Source organism: Phasianus colchicus, chromosome 1, assembly GCF_987193195.1.
Source record: "Phasianus colchicus chromosome 1, bPhaCol1.hap1.1, whole genome shotgun sequence".
Classification (NCBI taxonomy): Eukaryota; Metazoa; Chordata; class Aves; order Galliformes; family Phasianidae; genus Phasianus; species Phasianus colchicus.
Window position 1 is genome coordinate 72,048,605 of NC_143436.1, and position 19,727 is coordinate 72,068,331.

The 19,727-nt window shown below is 38.1% G+C and overlaps 1 long non-coding RNA gene across 3 annotated transcripts in view; it reads left to right on the plus strand.

The window, feature by feature from the left end:
• The window catches only part of LOC149919717 (uncharacterized), a 138,374-nt gene that overhangs the window by 74,448 nt on the left and 44,199 nt on the right, over positions 1–19,727 (plus strand). Inside the window, exon 3 of one of the 3 annotated variants that reach the window (XR_016469689.1) lies at positions 8,423–9,312. The exons of the other annotated variants lie outside the window; for them this stretch is intronic. This is a non-coding gene — a long non-coding RNA (uncharacterized LOC149919717). Of the gene's footprint in view, positions 1–8,422; positions 9,313–19,727 lie in introns of those variants that run through there. 3 annotated transcript variants of the gene reach the window in all.

Below are 19,727 nucleotides of genomic sequence, written 5' to 3' on the forward strand. Positions count from 1 at the left end.
CTCATGAGGTTAGTGTATGTGTTAGTGTTAGAGCTAAGTGTGGCAACCTCCATTATCAGTATAAGCTGGAGGATGAAAGGATAGAGCACAGCCCTGTTAAAAAGGGCTTGGAGGTACTGGTGGATAACAAGCTGGACATGAGCCAGCAATGTGTCACAGAATCACAGAATGGCCAGGGTTGGAAGGGACCTCAAGGATCATGAATCTCCAACCCCCCTGCCACACGCAGGGCCACCATCCTCCCAGTTTAATGCTAGACCAGTCTGCCCAGGGCCCCATCCAATCTGGCCTTGAAAACCTCCAGGGATGGGGCATCCACAACCTCTCTGGGCAGCCTGTTCCAGCACCTCACCACTCTCTGTAAAGAACTTCCCCCTGACGTCCAACCTAAATCTTCCCTCCCTCAACTTAAAACCATTTCCCCTTGTCCTGCTGTTATCTACCCTTTCAAAGAGTTGATTCCCCTCCCCTCTGTAGGCTCCCTTTAGGTACTGAAATACTGCTATGAGGTCACCCTGCAGCCTTTTCTCCAGGTTGAACAAGCCCAGCTCCCTCAGACTGTCTTCATAGGGGAGATGCTCCAGTCCCCTGATCATCTTCGTATCCCTGTCGTTTATGTTTTAAAACCCTAAAGTCTCAACCTTTTGATATCTTCTGGGGTGATGCTGAGAAAAGGAAGTTTGGTTTAACACTGTTTTTTTAAAAGACCATTGATGGACCCAGGCATTTGGATTGACCTCATGACTTGCACAGATTGAAGCCCAACAGGGCACTGATGAATGTGACATTATGTAGTTGCTTTTGGGATCTGTTAAAATAGAAGTACAAAAAGCAGCCGTTCTCTCTGCAACACTCGCTTTCCACCCCATAAGGTGCTGCTTTGCCAGCGAAACCGACCCCATACCAGGTCGGGGCCAAATGCTCACACAGACCCCAAGTATAGGTGAAGCAAAATGGCGTTTATTAAAATGTAGCAGGCACTTAAATATTCTCGTCCCTGCTTTGTCTACACCCCTTGCATTCACGCTGTCCTATCGTGGGACAGCACCTGGCAAGCCCTGAGCATAGGGGACCTGACCCCGTCACACACCGTGTCCTCGCTACGCCTACTACATAAATGGAATAATCTAAATTCTGATTCTAGCGTGTGACCTCACTCCAGAAAGAGGTACCTTGTGAATTTGCACTATTCCAATTGCTAATGTTGTGCAGAATGGATGTGTACTTGCAGCCCAGAAAGCCAACTGTATCCTAGTTGATATCCTAGCATCAGAAGAAGCGTGGCCAGCAGGTTGAGGGAGGTGATCCTGCCCATCTGCTCTGTGTTGGTGAGACCTCACCTGGAGTACTGTGTCCAGATGTGGAGTCCTGAGTACAGAAGAGAAATGGACATGTTGCAGTGTGTCTAGAGAGGGCCACAGAAATGATCCATGGAATGGAACAACTCTCATACGAGGACAGGCCAAGACAGCTGGGGCTGTTCAGCCTGGAGAAGAGAAGGCTTCAAGGAGACCTGACTGTGGCCTTTCAGCATCTAAAGGGGGGCTATAAAAAAGAAGGGGACAGACTCTTTAGCAGACTTTTTAGGTCTGTTGCTGTAAAACAAGGGGAAATGGTTTCAAAGCAAAAGAGGGGATATTTAGACTGGATGTAAGGAAGAAGTCTTTTATAGTGAGGGTGGTGACAAGGTGGAGAGGAACAGAGAGAGGGACAGGCAGTTGTGCTCACTTAGTGGTCTCTTTCATGTAAGGAAATTTGTTTTCTTAGAAAAATTGTGTAATTGGAGGTAATGTCTTGATATCCTGGAAGTCCACGGAAATAAAATACTTTTCGGTAGTTGATAGTTTTAAGGAAAGTCTCTAGAGAGAAATATTTGAGATGAATGAAAAAAAAAGGCTGTTATTTGTTATGAAAACCTCACAAAGCTAACACAGAGAATTTGAGTAAAGCCTGTATATACTATTTCAGTGAGTTTTAACTTCACAATAAGTCTAATCAGTCTGTTTTGTTCTGCCAAGAGTCTTAGGAATAGAACTGTTGAATTTCTTCAAAGACCAATTTTATATTCACTTTGTCTTGCATACAAATTGATTTACCTTTGAGAGGGAAAAACAGATGCTGTAGAGACATATGCTTTACTTTCCTACTGTAAGAGGAAAAGCTATTTTATTCACAGTTGGTATTTTTAAATTCCTGAACTGTAAAGAACAAAGCAAACAGAACAAAAAACAACAACAACAAAAAACGCCTTTAGAAGGGAGTATAATACCTACAAACATTAATCATGTAACACTTTTCTTACTTCTGAGAGGTGCTTATTTAGCCTGTTTTTTAAAAAAAAAATCCTAGCAGTGCGTGTTCCACAGCCTTATTTGGGTAACCTGTTTTAATGAATCTCTTTCTTCATGCTTTCATAAGAGCTAGACAACCAATGTTTCCCTTTCTGTAAAGTAATGTCATTAACCCCATGGGATAAAACTCCTACATGTTCTACCATGTGGGCATTGCAAAACTGGACATTCACTGTCTTAATCACAGAATCATAAAATTGTTTCTGTTGGAAGTGACCCTTAGGGGTCATGTAGTACAACTGTCTTCTAGTGAACAGGGACATCTGCAGCTAGACTGGGTTGCTCAGAGCCTGGCCTAGCCTACTTCCCCAGCTTGTCCTGACAGCAGTGTTTGCCATGACCCAGGTGTAAGACCTTGCTGTTCAATTTGTTGAAACTCATGAGGTTTATCTGAGCCCACTGCTGAAGACTGTCTAGGTCTCTTTAGATGGCATCCTGTTCCTCAGGCGTGTCTAATCCAACACACAACTTGGTGTCAATCAAGCTGTCATTAATAACCATTTTCAAATGCATTTACGATCATGATACTACCTTCTCAACTTTTTCTTGCCCAGTCCACTTTAGCTGGAAAGTACTGTTTTCTAAGGTCCTTGTCATTCTTTTCATCTTCTGAGTTCTTTCATTTGTCTGCATCTGTCTGTCATTAGTGTGTGCATTACAGGCACAACATTTCAGTCAAACTTTGCCAGCTTGGTTGAAGGAACCATTCCACTCTGATAAGGACAAAGTCAACTCAAGTTAACTTAGGGCTTTAAGAAGCAGAACAGCAGCTCTCAATATGGTTACTTAATTGTATCCATGTTCAGTGTGATGAATAACATTTCCCATGTACAGAGACCAAAATTAGCAGACAAATGCCCTTCTTCCTCCCAATGTGGGGGTGGAGAGGAACGTATAAATATGTTGTATCTATGAAAACAGATGTGTTATTTATTTAAATGGTGCAAGCTAAACAAGGAACAGTTAAGGTTAACTTTCTGTCATCTGAAGTTCTTAAAACCACATAAGAGAACAGTGTCTTAGGCATAAGGAAATGATTTAAGTTCAATTGTTACTTGCTCAATTTGCCTGACTTAATGGAAAATAGTTTAGTTAGCTGTTCTTTAAGGTGGTAGGTTTAAATAGATACTACATTTTTCGTGTGTCACTCCTGTTTCTGTTTTCAATGCAATTCTTTGGAAGTGCATAATTTTACCTGTATAAATACTGAAACATTCTACTAGAATTGAGTCATCAATTCATTAAAAAAGTTAAAAATATAAAATTACCTTTCCCAGAAGAATCTCATCTGGTTGCAAGTTTCAATCCTAAGTTTTCTTGCTGTATATTAAAGGTGAACTCCATTTTTTTTGGTATCAAGGATGCTTCTGGAATGGGAACCCTTTTTGAATGTGGCATACTACCATTTTTTTCTTGTAAATGGTAAGATGAGAGTTTCTGAAGTTGTTCTCCCACCGAAGCAAATCTGATTGTTAAGTATGACAAGAGATCTCTATATGTATATCAATCTGTGAATTGTGTTCTTGAGACATCCCCTCTGATTTAAAGAAGTTATTGAGAGCTGGATGTTTTAGAAAAAGTGCTGTTTATGTAAGTTATCATCCATTAAAATTCATGTGCCTCAGGTGATTTATACTGATTGAAGTTGCTTGTACTCCCCTAACCGGCATTCCCTGGCTTTGGCACTTCATTCAGAAATGAGTGGAAATTCTTCTTGTTGCTAAATTATGCAGGGCTCTTCTGGTGATGTGAATGTCTCTTTCCATTGCATATTCCTGCCAAACAAAGCTGCAAGAGAAATGTGCATGTAGAATTTTCTGCTCTGCACAGAATGGTTGGTTATTTTTACTTCCTACAATAGATCAATTCTGTATCTATGCCCAAACGTGAAGATGACTATTAATAAAAATAAGGGTACTTGTTTACTTAAATGCCTGCAAAATACCTTATCTGTAGAAGTCTTGTACACAAGCACTGTAGCATTTTATAGAAATACATATTCCAAGCTTTCTTTCACAGAAGGCAACACAAGTGTCTACTTGTATTACCAGTGTCTAGATTCATGTATGTTGTTTCCTTTTCTTTGTTTAAAAGATTAGCTTGGAAACATAAACCAATTATCATAACATAGGATCATAGAATGGCTTATTTTGGAGGGGACCTTAAAAATCATCTATTTCCAACCCCCATGCCATGGGCAGAGTTGCTAGCCTCCAGCTCAGGCTGCCCACAATCCCATCCACCTGGCCTTGAATGCCTCCAGAGATGGGGCATCCTCAAGCTCTCTGAGCAACATGTTCCAGCATGTCACCAACCTCTGAGTGAAAAAATTCTTCCTGACATCTAACCTAAATCTCCCTTCCTTTAGTTTAAAGCTATTCCCCTTTGTCCTATCGCTCTCAGACTCTATTAAAAGTCGGTCTGTCTCCTGACTGTAGGCTCCCTTCAAGTACTGGAAGGCTGCAGCAAAATCTCCCCAGAGCCTTTTCCAGGCTGAACACACCCATCTCCCTCAACCTTTCTTCATTAGTAGAGGTGCTCCAGCCCTTTGAATATCTCTGTGGCCCTCCTCGTGACCCTCTCCACAACCTTCCAGTACTGGGGGCCTCAGTCTTGGACACAATACTCCAGATGGGGCCTGTCAAGGGTACTACAAAGGAAGACTATTAATTCCCTCTCCCTGCTGGCCACTCCTCTTTTCACGCACCCCAGGATACTGTTGGCCTTCTGGTCTTCAGGAGCACACTGCTGGTTTATGTCTAGCTTTTCTTCCATCAGGACCCCTAAGTCCTTCTCCACGAGGTTATTCTCAATGAGTTCTTCTCCTAGTCTGTACTCATATTTAGTATTGCCTCGACCCTAGTGCAGCACCTTGCATTTGGCCTTGTTAAAACTCATTATGTGCCCTCTTTTCGAGCCCGTTCAGGTCCCCCTGGATGGTGTCCCTCCTTTCTGTTGTGCCAGCTGCACCACTCAGCTATCCCTTTTTCCAGTCACTGGGGACTTTGACTGACAGACTCAGTTTTTCAAATATGATGGAGAGCAGCTTGGCAATCACATCAGTGAGTTCTTCTGGGATCCTTTGATGACCAACTGCTCCTACCCCTCCTATCTTGCCTATCTCTTCTAAAAAGCTTATAGCACTTAATCATGGTATTCCAGCTATGAGAGTCATCCCACCATGTTTCTGTGACAGAATTAAGATCATAGTTTTCCAATTGCACCATGGTTTCCTATTCCTCCTACTTACATCCCATGCTGCATGCATTGGTAGAGAGGCACTTCAGCTGGGCTTTCAACTGCATTATTTTCCTGGAGGAGCTATCTCAAAAACGTCTGGGACCAATCTGAGGTTTTCCCCTGCTAATTCCTAAAGCAACAGTCTTTCCTGACTCTTCTCTGCTTCTCAGCACTATGTCCTCTTCCCCCATCAAGTCTAGTTTAAAGCCCTAAGGTTAAGCTCAGCTAACTTGCTGCTTCATATATTCTTGCCCCTCCTGGTCAGTTGTGTTGTATCCCATGTCAACCTTCTCAGCTTATCAAAGGTTTGTCCTAGATCACAGAAACCAAAGGCTTGGGCATGACTTCTATGATCTAGGACAAGCCTTCAATAAAATTAAAAGTACTTTTTTTTTTTTTTTTTAATTAAAAAAAGAAAAGGAATAGTATTTATAGTACTTCCCCTCCATTGGAAAGCAGCCCTGAAACAGTTTCTGATCATCATGAACTTAAAGATGCCTCAGAATGGCATTTAAAGCCATGAACAAAGTTCTCTCTTTTTCATTTTTGAGGATGGAGAAAAGCAGTCAGCACGGAATTTGTGGCCTCGTTCTTGAAAAGGAATAAGGGAACATTGTATCATCTCTGCAGAAGGAGAAAGAAAAACTTGCGTCCCTGTTATTCCAGTTGGATCTGTAGAGCTGTGGAAATTTTGTAGACCAGAGGCATGATCTACTGAAGATTTGACAGTCTTTAATGTAGTCATTTGTGCTCTGTGTTGTATTAGATCCCTTAAAGCAAGACTGAGTGTGGCTTTGCTTTTCCAAGGTGGTTTTCTAGTGGTTGGCAATCCTGTTCACAGCAGGGGGGTGGTGAAACTAGATGATCTTTAGGTCCTTTTCAACCCAGGCCATTCTATGATTCTGTGATATGATAAGGTGCTGGTGCTGCACAGTGCTGGTGTGGTACTTAAACTGTGGAGGAGAGTTTAATCAGAATAACTGTTTGTTCAGAATAATTCTTCAGGTTTTTGTCTGAATGTCTGTATAAGTGGAAATTTTCTGAAAATTTTCTGAGGAAAGAAGGAAGAAATTAGGATACACCAGAAGAGCTTGTTGACCAGTGTAATCTGTCAGGTATTCAGCTGGCTTGAAATCTTTCTGAAGAGTTAGACAGCATGGGGACTTTCACCTGGGTCTCCTACTTCCTAGAAAAGTGTCTGAATCATCAGACTGTGAAAATCCATCTCTGCAGCCCAATGAACATGTAATTAAGTATGCAAACAGTAAAACATGAATAGAAAAGAATACCAGGCATAACATGAAGCATTTGTAAGCCATATCTCCTACAGTGCAGATGAGTGTATTAATGACTGAGCCATTGTCTGCTGGAGGGGGTTGTTCTCTCTAACTAGAAATTTTATCTGGTGCGTGAAAATTCCTTGGAGTGACCTGGCATTTCCAAACAAAGTAACATGTTGACAGAATATTCCCAATCTTGTAGATTTCTAGATTACATGAATGCACTGACCCTGAGACCACCCTTCAAAATGAAATAGGTTGTATACATTATAAAATACTATAATTTATTATTATATTAGGTCTAATCCCAGAAGTCCTTAATTATGCTTAGTTCTCTTTAACTCATTTCAGTTTTTCCTTAGAAATTATAAAACATAATAAGACTGTACCAATTTCAAATAAGGCCTATTAAATAGTCTGACTATGCTTTTATAGGAAGCACTTCGTACTTACTAAGGACTCATTCTATTTAGCACAAATTCACATTCTCTTTGAATACACAAAGGGGAAGAAAAACAAAACAGTGGAACACTTTCAGTTCCTCATCAAATCTGTTGGCTTGTGTGCTGAAAGAAGGAGCAGGGAAAAAGTATCATTTACTCCAGAGCATACCATGGTGTGCCTTATCTGTGATCAGGAAATTTGTTTCCTTCAGTATATTCTGCCTAAAGATTCTTCAGTGTGTTTTGCAATAGTCTGTTGATTACTTCAAATAATGTATCACAATGAAAACATTTTGAAGGGATTTCCCCTGCCTGCTTCTGTGCCTCTGTGTTGTGTTCAGGAGTCTTGGTTTCCTGAATAGACATAATCTCTAGCCTTCTGTCTCGTCTTTTCTTTCTCTTTGTTTTCCTCATTCTTGTCCTCTCTTCTAAACTTTTCTAACTTTTTTTATCAAGTAGTTTGAAATATAAAAGTTGTAAAAAGTTAGAAAATTTAGACTATTGTATGTGAAACCTTTAACAGTAGGCTGTAGTAATGCATGTGGTGCAAAACATCTTTGAGGAGAAGAAGCATTTAGTAAAATCATTGATTAAATCTTTGGTAAAGAAAATGCACTTGCAACAAAGTATGCAATAAAGATCACTTATCTCTTAATCAATTCTAATTGCATAATTGAGATCAGGGTTATATTGTCAATGATGTCTTCCCAACTATGAGCATATGTGAACCTTGAAAGATTGATTCAGACTAAAGATGACTTAAACTTCATTCAAGATGCAAAAAAGAGTTGTTCCTGAATAATGACGTAGAGCTACATGGTGTCAATGTGTGTTCCCTTAGAAGATTTTCTTCTGAAGTAATCTCTCAAAATGAGGAAGTGGCAGTTAGTAATGCTGCTTTGAATGTAATTCATGTAAAATTACGTCAGTCTTTCAGAGGCATGAAAGATAGAAGTTTAAAAACTTGATGTAATAAAGATTGGACCACGGGCATTAGATTTATGGAACGCTTTAGGAAGAGGTATGAAATTAACAATGAGTCATCAGCTTAGCTTGCAAGTGAAACTAGCATGAACTTGTCTCACTCTCTTTCCTTGTTTTCTTATAGGGAACATAAAGCATCAAAGACTCTCATTTTCCACCCTAAGCAAGAGAACAATGTCCTGAACAGTAGTATTGTGCTGCCTGGAGATCACAATCCACGTAGTTTAGTCTCTATGCTTAGTCTCCTACATGCATTCATTTCTGTGAACCGTTGCCAGAAACATTTTGAAAAAAAATGGAAAGCAGAAGCAAGTCTCCTAATCAATTGAGTGATATTACTTTCTATTTCATTTTCTGGATTTATTATTGGAAGTGTTTGACTGTTTTCAGTGCATATATTGGAGAGAAAGAATCTGGATGTGGATAAAGACTTTGACTGTCCTAGTAGAATAAGGCAAAAGCTGTCCAGAGAATATAAGGAAAGGAATTGCAAAGTCACTATAATTCATTCTTCAGAGTAACAAATTGCCTGGCCTTTTGGATGCTGTGTGTATAATATAAGGAACTTAATCTCTATACATTTATGGCAGTGGGTCTACAGGGAACTCTGTGGGTATAAATAGACAGATTTCTGTGATAGTTTAAGTATGCAGAATTTGTGTAAACTTTGCTGACATTTCCTACAGCTTTGTTTGGGCCATTTCATGTAACAGATATTAATTAGGTCACCTGACCTCTTGGCTAACAAAACTGATCTAGAACAGGAAGAACAATACTGACTTGAAGTCAGACTCTGAATGGATCATTCCCATTGGAGAGGAGAGGGGAGGAGAGGGGAGGAGAGGGGAGGAGAGGGAAGGAACAGTGCAAGAAACCACCAGCAAAAACAAAAAGCCATTGCTAGTTGTAACCAATTAACTAAAGATGGAAATGAATAATGAATATACATACAATACAATATATTGTTAATAACAGCCACTACTGAGAAAAGCTGAGTTTGCAGGCTAAATTACATACAGGCTAAGAAGTGTTTGTATGTGGATGTTGTAACATACATATGTTGTAATACTTAATTAAATAAAAAAAAAAAGATTATTTAGTCAGTTACTATTGTCTTTGCATCTAGTAAGTGTTGCTTTATGTGAACACATACTGCCATTCTCAGTGCTGAGATATAAAAGATGATTTTGCAAATGGATGTGAAATATTGTTGCTCAGGAAACATTAAAATCACCAATAATGCCAAAGTCTATTGCATGAAATGTGGCATGACGGATGGAGTATTTGTATCAGGAGAGTGGAAATAAGACAGAAAGCATTTGATAAGTGGTAATTTGATAATTTGACATCAGGTCATGGATTTGCTTGATAAAACTGATTCACTTCAAGTTCTAAAGATTTTTATAGATGATATTTCTGTATTTCAAGCTATCTCTATTTTTTGTAATCATAGTCTTACTACTCAAAATTATAAACCATGAGGCTAAAAAGGAGTCACACTGCTGCTTTATGCACTGTGCCACAGCTCTTTGTCTCAGATTCACACAGACTTTAGGTGTGTGCATATTTTCCTTCTCCTTTGTGTGCTTCCAAATTGTTACATCTGGATTTCAGGTGCCAGATGCATTTCTCTTATGAAACATAGGCACCTTGTTTCTTTTCATCCTAGCAGTTGCTAGTATCCTTTTCAATTCCTGGAAACAGATTGTTAACTCTGGTGGTGGCCAGTCGGAGAGAGGCATAGTTATCTTTCAGGACAAGAGCCAGTGCAACCAGTCAGGTGATACTGACTATTCCCTCCTGTCCAAAAGTAAAGAGGAAAATAAAATGGAAGTGAAAATCAGAAACTTGAAAACAAAGAAATGGCGTTCTGCATCTTATAATGACTGATTTTCTTTTTAGAAGAATGTGGGTGAAGAACAGAAGTTACGTACTTTAACTCACACTGGCTTTCACAGCTGGAAATGGTCAAGTGGAAAGAGAAGAAGGACAAAGGACTGGGGAGAATTAAGAGTGGAAAAGGGCATAACAGTAGTGTGTACAATGGCCATAAACATGTAACTTGTCATATTCATCATAAGTCTTAATGTGTATTAGTTGATTACACATTCATCAAAAGTTTTGTCAGCACTAATTTTACATATATGCTCTTCCCAGAGTAAGTGATAATTCCAAGTCTTCTGTAATTGCAATCCTTAAGAATGCTCCACATGCAATTATTTCCATTAACAAACAGGATATAACAAATACATTTTTTACTAGAGTCATTATATGGCAGCACATCTCATGTATAAATAAAAGCTGTTATTACTGTAAGGTTATTGTGAAAGAGAGGCAGTAAACTAGACATTAGCATCACATGGTGTATCTAATGGTAGTTGGTAGACAAAAAGTCTTTTTATATGACAAGTAGGGATGGGAGAAAATGAAGGCATTTGGTGATTCTGATGGCAAAATGGATCACCAGACCACTAAATATCTAAACTTCCTGACTCTTGAACAATTACAGTAACTCAGTAAGTTTGTGAGTTTTTTGCATTCGCTTTGTAGAAAGAGAAGTCAGGGAAAGATAGATTTGTTTGTCTGATTCCAGAGGAAGGATTTGAGTATCTGCCCAAGAACCTTTTATTCATGTTCTTGAAAATAATCAGTTCTAGTCTGGGAAGAGTTTTACTTATCACTATTACCGAAAAAAACTACTTACAAACCTGTTTGGAATTGGAGAGCATTTAAACAATAAGTACACCATCATTAGAAGAGAAATAACAATAGAATTATGCATTACAGATTACGCCTCAATCCAGCGCTACTATTTGATGTCTTCTTAATTTGGATTTAGCATTTACTTTTATTGGACTTGCCCATTGTGCTGCTAAAGAGGGAGGACAGGATAGCAGGAATCCAAACAATATTTGAATGGACACAGTCTGAGGAAAAATTTGAAGGTGTTTAAGCTCTTAAATTGAATTTTCCACTTACTCCAGGTGACGGCTTTTCAGAATATTGATCCTGGTTTCCAAAACTGAACTCTTGATCAAGTATTTCTATTTATCTATCATGGCAGTAAAAGCCACAAAATGATTATGCGTTTCTTCACAAAGATGAAGTTTTTTAGCCCTTTCTGAATATTTAACTCTATAATGCAAATAAACTTTGTAAATAAATTCCCAGCTTCTGTTCCTTCTGCACTGTGACTCTTCTTTCAGAGACATTGCTGCAGTGAGGCAGATGCTTAACAATTCTAGATATAGAGTCTAGTATTCAGGTTTGCTTACAGTCCAGCAGCATTTCTTTTGAAATAAAATTGCTCTGTTATACTCAGTTATTTCTGCAAGGTTTCCTTCCCAGGAAGTGGAAAAGGCTTCAACCTAGTTTCTTCCATTTTCATTCTATCATTTTCATTTTTTTTTCAGCAGGAATCAGAATTATAGAATCACAGAATGGCTTCAGTTGAGAGGAACCTTAAAGATCATCTTTTTCCTACCTCCATGCCATGGGCAGGGTTGTCAGCCATTAGATCAGGCTGCCCAGGATCCCACCCAACTGTGGGCATCCACAACTTCTGTGGGCAAACTATTCCAGCACCTCACCATGCTCTGAATCAAAAACTTCCTCATAACACCTAAATCTCCCCTTTTTTAGTTTAAAGTCATTCACTCTTGTCCTATCAGTCAGACTGTGTAAAAAGTCAATCCATCAAATCCTCTGTGTTAGAAATAATTATGCACTGTGCTATTTTTTGCTAATAATTGTTGTTGCTTTAATTTTCAAACAATAATACAGTTTTTTTGTTGTGTTATTACAGCTTTACACTGTTTTATTGTTTGTTTTTTATTGTTGTTTCATTTGGGTTTTTTTTGCTTGTTTGTGGTTATTCAGTCACTCACATTGACAAAATTGAAGTGATTTGGTCAGCCTTCATACTGTTTTGGAGGACACACTGCTCTTTTAGTTTCAGACTGACATCTTTCCGTGCAATCTAGATATGTTTCTAAAGTCTTGTTTGCATGGGGATATTTTCTGGAATTGCTATACCAATGTAATTCACATACGAACATATAAACAAATAGTTTAGTGCTTGGTGTGTTTAGTCCTAAGTTAAAGGGATAAGTTTTAGTTCAGCTTAGTTCACTTTCTTGATGTAATCTAAATGAAACAAATTTAGTTTTAACTGGAATAAGAATATTTAGGCAGTCATTTACAGGAATTTTACTAAAATTGTTTAAAACACCCCTGAAATATTTGGTGGAATGAAAACATAGACAAGTCTGCTAGCTTTGCATCTGGTCCCTCTGAACTCAGTGGCAAATCATCTAATTTCAGTAGGAACTGGACTGAAATTTAAATTGTGTTTATTTAAAGGGGTCATCTCATTATGTTTAAGTTTCTGTCATTTAAATATAACTTTGAAGTATGTGGATTTAAAAATCCATCATAGATAACGGTTGCAAGCTCTCTGATCTTTATGCTTGTATTGTTTTTTCCCTCTGAATTTATTGTTGTAACAGTAGAGAATATCTGTTTGCAATTGTCTGTTTGCTATCACCAAGACTTAAGCATTTGATTCCATGCCTAGATTACATTCTGTATCTTTTCCTATGCTTATATTTACTATGTTTATAGCCATGAACTGCCCTGAAGATCTTGTTTCACAATGAAGAAATGACTCCATTCATAAGAGAACAGCTTGCATCATCTCCCACTTTCTTAACAAGAAACAGGAACCCGTTAAATTCAGAGACTGTGAAAGTTACAGATGTGCTTACATCCTAGAATGTATTTGAGTAATTATATGACAAGCAGTCATCAAATAGTTTCATTGTAGGCCAGATGAAAGTCATCTGTGGTAAGCCACCAAAAAGACAAAAAGGGAAGTGGGCAAGGAGAGCTGTTAGCATTCTTTAAAGGGTTTAGCTAAATGAATAGACAAACTGGAAAAAGACAGTTTAATTTTTATCATTATGTTGTCCCAAATGTAATGCACATGTGCATTCTTTTGATTTATGTTTCTCTTTGTATCTCATGTAATTGTGCTTTTATAATGCAATACCAGTAAATGGAGTTACAAGCTTACATCGGAGCAGAGGTGCAATATATGTTAGAGAGATATATCTATATTAGAGACATCAACTACTGGATGAAAAGGAAAGGCCACTTTGCAGGAACAGATAATGTGGCTGCAACTTTTCAATTCGGAAGTCACTTCTTCCAACTTGTTTTTAATAACTGTTTTCAGGGATCAGAATATTATTAATTTTTTCCACGTAAGAGTCTTAATGAGTGAATTGTATACATTTTATTTCTTCTGCACAAGTGTCTGGATTACAAAAATTCCCACAAAAATTGGTGTAACTCAGTTCATTTGTTAGCAGCCTAACAGCAGCTGAACAGATACAGAGATTATATAAACCTTCAACATTGCAGTGTTAAGCAACGAGTTCCATCCTTTTGGATGGGTTAAACGAAAGTTGCTACCCACAAGTAGGGTTTAAGAGATGTAAAGGAGAACACATGAACAGGATGGCAGATCTAGTATTCCATTATAACTGACTTGAGAGTACAACTTAAGTTACAGTTCTGCTTATTTAATTCAGTACTAAATTGTGTTTCAAAGAAGAGAGAGCTCTATCTGTTTATCTCTTTGGAAAGGACCAAAAGGAAGAAAACATTTTCTCAGCAGATATGGATATTATTATTTTCCTTGGGCAAAATTTCTCTGTACTGAGAATGAATGGAAAGAACCATGGCAGAGCCTCTCCACTGATTTGAGTGTCTGGTGGCTGTAGTCTTCCATACTTATGCCCTTCATACCAAAAGCAGCAGAGCTCTGATCCCTAACTGCAACAATTAAGTACTACTAGACAAATAGTAAACCACACAGCCTGTCACTGATGTTTTTATTTCCTGGGTAAAATTTCCCATCAGGTTATTCTTTGTCTTTATACTTTCCCATTCAGAAATCAATACAGATATGTAGCATTTCACTCTAAACTTACTCATAAAGGTAAAATCTGTATCTCTTGATAGACTTAGAAGTCTGATGAGAAGACTCATCAGCATTGTAGTTCAGTCCTTGTTACAGTGCATCCCTTGCAATCCTATAGATTCTGTCTCAGGACTGCTGCAGCTCAGAAGATAAGATATTTCTTTTTTCTGTGAGACTTCTGTGGTTTGTAGTTTTGTAGAAAGGCAGTAACTACAAGTCTGTTTCTCTACTGTGCATGAGTGCTAATTCTTTCCAAAGTATGTTAATGGTTGGAAGAATGACTAAGCATGACGTCTTGGGAATTTTGTGTTTAATTCATTCCCTTCCTTATCTTCGTTTCTTTCTCTCAATGATTTACAGATTCACTTTACTACAAATCAGCAAAGGGTTGAATTTGAAAACCACTCCATGTTCATTCAGTGCTGCATTCACTAGCCATAAGATTCTCCAGTTAGAATTTAACTCACTGGTTGTGGCTAATGCCCACAGTAGAATACAGTTCACAGTCTTACTGTTTATAGTATAATAACTAGTGAAACCCCAGGATATTTTTTTTCAGTTACAAAATAAGCATTGAAATTGTTCAGGATCCAAAATGCTGAATACCACGATACCAATTTTTATATGCTCAGTCACCTCATCTGAACAGACATAGGTAGGAAACTCATGTAAAAACAGATAGGAAGCTGCTATTTACTGCTTTGCTAAGCAGGAGCATGTGTAAAGCTTTTCTTAGAGATGGCTGAGTAAATCCTAACCTTTCATAACTTTTCAATAGTAGGTGGCATTGGATTGTATCAGTTTTTAGGAGCTATGCAGCTGGTACCACCAAAGTTCTGGATTTGCTTCAGTGATCTTTCTTGCTTCTCTTCCCCTCATGTCTCTGAAGAGAGTGGATATTTGCTCAGTGCAATGCACTTGTACATCTCCTGTAAGTTCTTAACTTTCTGTACAAGAAAAACAAACTTCACATGAAGTATCTCTTGCATCTCAGTAAATACAATTCAGGCAAGAACAGGGTAGCAGTCATAACCAAGAAATCAGTTGTCCTTGAAATTAGGTCTACAGATGTTTATCTTCCCTTTAATTGCCATAGGAATCCCTAGGGAAATACTTAATTTCCACTTCCCCTGAAACTTCATGGACCTTGTGATTTTCAATAAAGCTTAGTATAGATTTCCATATAGAGACTATTTTCTGAGGTGCCTGTTAGCATTCTGCTGACACTGCTGGTTCTCCAACACAAGTTTCCTCTTCTGTGCTGAGAAGCCAGGTGCCAACATCCAAGTCCATTTGGAAAGCAAGTTAACATCTGTCCTGCCAAACTAATGGGGCCAAGATACAGGTGATTAGAACCATGGATATTCATCACATGCTATTAAATTGGAAGTGTGCTCCCTGGCACAATTTTAGTCCCTGCAAACTCTCTCCTAGAAAATGCCTGAGAATATTTATTCTTCTAAAGTTCAGCTTATGGACTGTAAAACCATCTGACCTGTATGTGGGAGCTCACTTGAGTTCAGATCTGAAGAGCAGCCTAATTTTCCTCACCCAGCTGCCCCTGTTGGCACAGTTCTTGGTCTGCTTTTCTCTCAGTTATAGAGCCAGTGGAAAGCAGTGTAGGGAAGGGGCTGTTCTTCCCACCACTGGTACATCATGACAGCCTAACTGCTGTCTAAGTTATTGATCACAAAACTTGCACTTAGAAGTTACACCTAAGTCTGTGTAAGTATTTTGCATACAGCGCTAGTTATCATCCTTTTAGTAATAAAAGAGAAGAGAAAACCGATGCTTCCTTTCTTCTTATTCTGCTCTATTTGCCTAATAGGAGACAACAGGTTTACCATGGCTGGTTTTTGTTCTTGTTGACTTTCATTTAAGATCATGGAAGGAATTTGGGCTTCTACTAGCAATAGCTATTATATGCTGCATTTGTCTTCATATGTATGAATTATGTATGAATTGATAGAAAGAATGTAGGCATATTCATATGCCTTCATTTGTATGCTCTAGTGTTACTTCCAAGTTTAGAAAACTGCATCTTTGATATGTGCTTGGTAACTCTCCCAGTAGAGATTATTTAATCACTAAATAGCAGTGACACCTATCTCTAATGAGCAGTCTGTAGCAGATGTGTTATCTCAGACAAAATTGAGAAGCTCTGCTATTTCAGGCTTTTCCTTTGATGGCCAACCTAAATGATGAAGAATTCTTACTCAGAGTAAGAGAAACTTATCTTCACCACGTCAATGGTAGAATGGAAATAAAGCCCAAGTCCTACCTTTCTGTTGACAAGCTATGCTGAGTTTGAAGTTTGTGCTGTCTTCTGTCACAGAGAAGGTATAGAAGCAGTGCAGCTCACATTAAAAATATATATATATATATTAAAGTATTGTTTTTCAAAGACTGCATGCCCTTAAGTCAATTTTTATTTTTCTTGAAGCAACTGTAGTACAAAAGAAAAACTGCCAGACAGTTTTGCAACACTTATTTAGCATAATAAAAAAATGAGATAAACATAGGTAGGATTAGAAAATAAGTGGTGAGTAGCTTTGGATGTAACTTCAAAAAAAGAGCTAATTTTTTTAATATTAGTAAATTTATAGAGAATAAATTAAATATTGCTTATTTTTCATCCTGTTGCTTTGCTAAAGTTTGTAGCAGCTTTTTGTCTGCTTTTTCATTTTAATTGTTCTTATGAGCAAAGTATTTAGATTTGGTTAAAAAACTTATGATGCATTGGCTCAGCCTCTAAAATAGAAACAGGAGCAGTAAGCTGTTTTACACCCCATCTTTATCTGGGTTAACTCTAAAACTCAGGGTGAATTTATCAAATTAGCATTTGTTTACATTTCTGGCAGATCTCCTTTTTCAGCTCATCTCAGAACAGGATTGCTGCATATATAGTTAGATATTTGAGTAATGCTTTTTTAAGGAGGTTGTCATGTTGGAAAAGCATTGTGAACTGTCCATCTAAGGACTGAGATTAATTACTGAACATTAAATTACTTTTGTACTACACTGATACAGCCTTCTGTTGGGTCAAGCATGTGTTTAGTCTTAGATCTTTGGGGAAAGTAAAGTTTGCAGAGTGTTTTATTACTGAGCTATTTATTGTACTGTTGTTATTTTTCTCTTTTAAAGTTTTGAATTTGCTCTCTGTAGAAGGCTTTTAGGTTTTTCTGTATGTTTTCCCTTAGTTTACATTAGAAAAATAAACTGCTTTTTGCATTTGCATAAACTTTGGAAGAAATGAATGTTTTTGACTAGGCAAGCCGAAGTTTCTGTATGACTGCCTTCACAACTTAGCAGCAATAAAGCTTCAATTTGTATTTTGCAGTGCTACAACTGGATTTAAAAGTTATTAATGCAAATAGCAGCACAACAAATTATAACAGGTGCTTTCCAGATTTTTTAGTCTTTAGCCTTTACTTGCCTTTTCTTATATGCTACACTGGGAATAATTTTCACAGGGAATAGTAAAAACAAACCTGGAAAGTATTGTCCACAGGTTGGATTTGAGGAATCTCCTCAAAGTTAAACATGTTAAAATCAGGTTATATCTGCTGACACCATAGGGCCAATAAGGTTCAGCAGTATGAACTCAAATCAGACAAGCAAATCTCTTACCTACCTGTGGGGTTTCTTCTGGATGAAATACAGCTTTCTGAAGCCCTAAACTGTGTTAGTTTCTCACCTCTGGGAACTGGCCTTAAGCTCTTGTCCAAACTGGAAAATTTGCTGTCAAGAAAACAAAACATGGTTTTCCAACAAAGGTGTGGAATGGTCATAAAAGCTCCACTAGGTACACAAGTGAATTAAGATTAAGATGATCATTGTCCAGTTCTGAGTTGGGAAAAGGCAACAAACTGTAACCTCTTCCTACCACCAGAGTCCTTGAAAAGGGAAAACCATACTGATACTTTGGAAGAGAAGTAAAACAAACATTGCTCTTTGGTGTTAGTGTATATGATACCTCTCTGTTGTGCTGTTGTGAATCCATAAGGTGTCACAAAATGAGCATATTGGGTTTGGGCCAGTAATTGGATGCAGGATGCTTCTTCTTTTCTCATAGAGCATTTTACTATTAAATTTAACAAAACAGTAGTACAGTGTCACATGACCATGGTGATGGGGCTCATTGTCATGTGTGGAACTCCTTGGCACCTCTATAATTCCTTAGTGAGCCATTAAAGCAAGACTATTGCTACAGCAGTGATGATCATCTAGCTTCCTTCTGTTTCTCATTGTTTTTGTGACATAAACCATCCAGTGCCAAAGCGTAAGTTTTGTTCCAGAAAAGAAAGTTCCAGAAGTTATGAGCATAAGTTGTGAGACAGGAGATGCCCAACTATATGTAATACAAATGATTTTAAGAAATAACATAGGTGCTCCTGCAGCTGGTTTGGCTACATGAGCATGCTTTGTGTGCTAACTTACGAAAATAAGAGTTTTTAAATTGTTTAGAAGTTTTCATTTTTTGTTAGTTTTCAGTAGCCCCTGCAGACATTTGAGCTGTACTGGAAATTAGAGATGGTGTGTACTTCTTCAGAACAGATAAAATTGTTTACATTTTCAAAGCCTATCAGACCAGACACTATTAAATTTTTTGCTTGAGCTCTGCTCTATATACACGAAGACACTGGAGACAGAAGACCTCCATGACTGCTTTCCCATCTGGACTGTATAGGTGACTCTTTCTGTATGTGTGTACAAGTTTTCTGAAGGTTTAAATCCTTGACTAATAACTGCAGTGCCAATTCAGACAGAAGAATGCTGGAAAAGTGGAAAAACAATGATACCCTGGGATTATAGAAAGATGAGATCACTCACGGATATGTTGAATGCTAATATTATGTGACTGCCGATGACCATACCTTCCCAGGGGCAGAATCACTCACTCAACTTCCAGTGGCTAAAGAGAAAAGTTTCTGGATACAACCCCTAAAGCTGCAAGAATAATTTGTCCAATTTGTTCATTTTTGTTTGAGAGATTTTTCAGTGCTCTGCTTGAAAAGCAAGAGAATCAAGGCGATTCAGTATCCTTCTACTTTCAGTAATTCAGAAGAAAACAATAAAACTACAGAAAATGAATTTAAAAAAGAACCTCCAAACCACAAGACTGCAGAAAAATACTAAGAGGCTTGAGAGAAAGACGCAACTGAAATATTTTCCTTTTGAATTACAAGATACTTGCCTGTGTTGCATTTCTTCTCTCCTCTTCCAAAAATATAATACTATAAAACACTGCTGCATGACTTAGAGGCTGTTTGGGATTTGCTCTCCTTGAGTTATTGCAAGTGATGTTGTACGGAAGTGGAGACCTCAGGACTACTGTGGAACACTTTGGGGGTGGCTTAATGGTAAAACAGCTGAGCACAAGGTGTTTGCTTGCATGACAGCTCTTAAAATCTCTTTTCCATCTTTTGCACATTTACTTTCT